This window comes from Vespula pensylvanica, chromosome 6, assembly GCF_014466175.1.
Source record: "Vespula pensylvanica isolate Volc-1 chromosome 6, ASM1446617v1, whole genome shotgun sequence".
Taxonomy (NCBI): Eukaryota; Metazoa; Arthropoda; class Insecta; order Hymenoptera; family Vespidae; genus Vespula; species Vespula pensylvanica.
Window position 1 is genome coordinate 1,722,353 of NC_057690.1, and position 2,139 is coordinate 1,724,491.

The following is a 2,139-nucleotide window of genomic DNA, read 5'->3' on the forward strand; positions in this document are numbered from 1 at the left end:
TCTTTTACTTCTTCTATTCTTCTCCTTCTTCTTCTATTTCATTCATCCACTCGTAGATCGTCGGTATTAAGAAAAAATTAATCACCACTTAGGTTTTTCCACGAATGGAGGAGATTTTTTTGAGATGTAAAAAGTCTATGATAAAGCACGAATCAAATCGATTCTCAAAACCGACTAAGATAGACATATACCTACATATACACACACATATATACTTATGTAAGATTTACAGTAAATAATCATAAAATTTGTGATCTTGGAACATACCCTATCTACTGTAAGATCGTGTTGAGATAACATAAAATGTACTTTGGTCTACGATCTACGCTCATAGAGAAAGAGAGAGAGAGAGAGAAAGAGAGAGAGAGAGAGAAAGAAAAAGAGAGAGTTCTCTTTTAATTATATACCGGCCATTATAGTTAGCCGAGTATCTTATTAGATCTCATTAGATTAAAGTAACAGTTTTGTACCATTTAGAAAAGCATACGCGTGAAAATGGTAATCGTTGTATACCTATCAGTTTCCATGTAATAACATTAAGACACCAAAACCGGAAACGTCTGGACCGTTTTCGATCTCGATGATAACGAGAGATATTCGATGCTAATTACCCTTCCTGTTAACGTGCGATGAACAGATAATACGCGCGGAACTGTAATTACCTTCTCGTGGTTGGAACACCCACGTTGTTATAACAATTTTTTTTCCGTTTTCTTTTTCCTTTTTCCTTTTCTTTTTTTCTTTATTTTTTTTTTTCCTTTCCTTCGAACTTAATTATTACCGCGCAAGGTGTATCTCTCCTACCTAAAAAAATGCGCGATTCGATTGGCCTTCGTATGTATTTTCAAAACGTTAGCTGCATCGCTAATAATAAAAGTTGATAAAGTATAGATAATATTATTTATTAAACAAAAGGAAAAAAGAAAAGGAAAGAAAGAAGGAAAAAGAAATATCGAAGAAATTAATTTGACCTGTCCTTTAATGTAAGGACTATTCTCGACACGGTGAATTCATCGAGATGCCAAATAATTGATTAAACAAAATAAGTAAGTACTTATATAGATACTCACACAGATAGATACGAAAAAGGTAGACATTACAAAAAAGATAGACATCGAGTTCGGTAGAAAGAAACAAAGAAATCCCAAAGAAATTAGGAATGCACCGTGAATCCGAATTCAGCCTGATCATGCCACTACCGAACGAACGATCGATGGAAAACGATCGATTTCTTCTCTCGTACGATCTATCCTCATATATCTTTATTCTTTCGAAATACGGATCTTGAAACTATTAATCGTATATATTATATATCAATATTGTTTCAAGACAAAAACGATCTCGTATTTTGTAATAGGGAATGCAATTTATTCGAAAAAAAGATATCAAATTTTCTCTCTCTCTCTCTCTCTCTCTCTCTCTCTCTCTCTCCCTCTCTCATTCTCTTCGTCTTTTACCCTTCATCTATTAGAACAAATCGAAAGTAAATATTAAATCAGCCATTTAAGTTCTCAATAAAAATTTGTTTGAATATTACAAAAGACAAATGTTGCGTTCGATCGAATCGTTCTGAGGTCTACTACGTTAATAAATTCGCAGAGAATCATAAAGAGTACAGAGAAAGAGAAAGATAAAGAGAGGGGGAGAGAGAGAGAGAGAGAGAGAGAGAGAGAGGGAGAAAGAAGCAATGATTTTAGTTGCAAATCGCAAAGCGCCGCGAGAACCGACAAAGGCCCTCCCCCATCAAAAGGACCGCTCTTCTTCCTCTCTCTCTCTCTCTCTCTCTCTCTCTCTCTTCTTCCTTCTAATTCCTCCCTTCGTGAGTTACTCTCTCTTTTTCTTTCTTTCTCTTTCTATCTCTCTATCACTATCTCTATCTCTATCTCTATCTCTATCTCTATTTATCCTTCTCTCTTTCTCTTTCTCTCTCTCTCCTTTTCTCTCGAACAGAATGTCTCCGTTTCTCCACACCTTCGCCATTATCATACAAACATTGATGACGACCAGTCGGAGCCGATGCCGGAAAAGTATTGCGGTCTCTCAACCGCAACATTATCCTCACCGTAATCGTACGGCGAATATCCCCCTCCCCTGCCTGCACTCTTTCCTCCTCTCGCCCCTCCCATCATCACCACCACC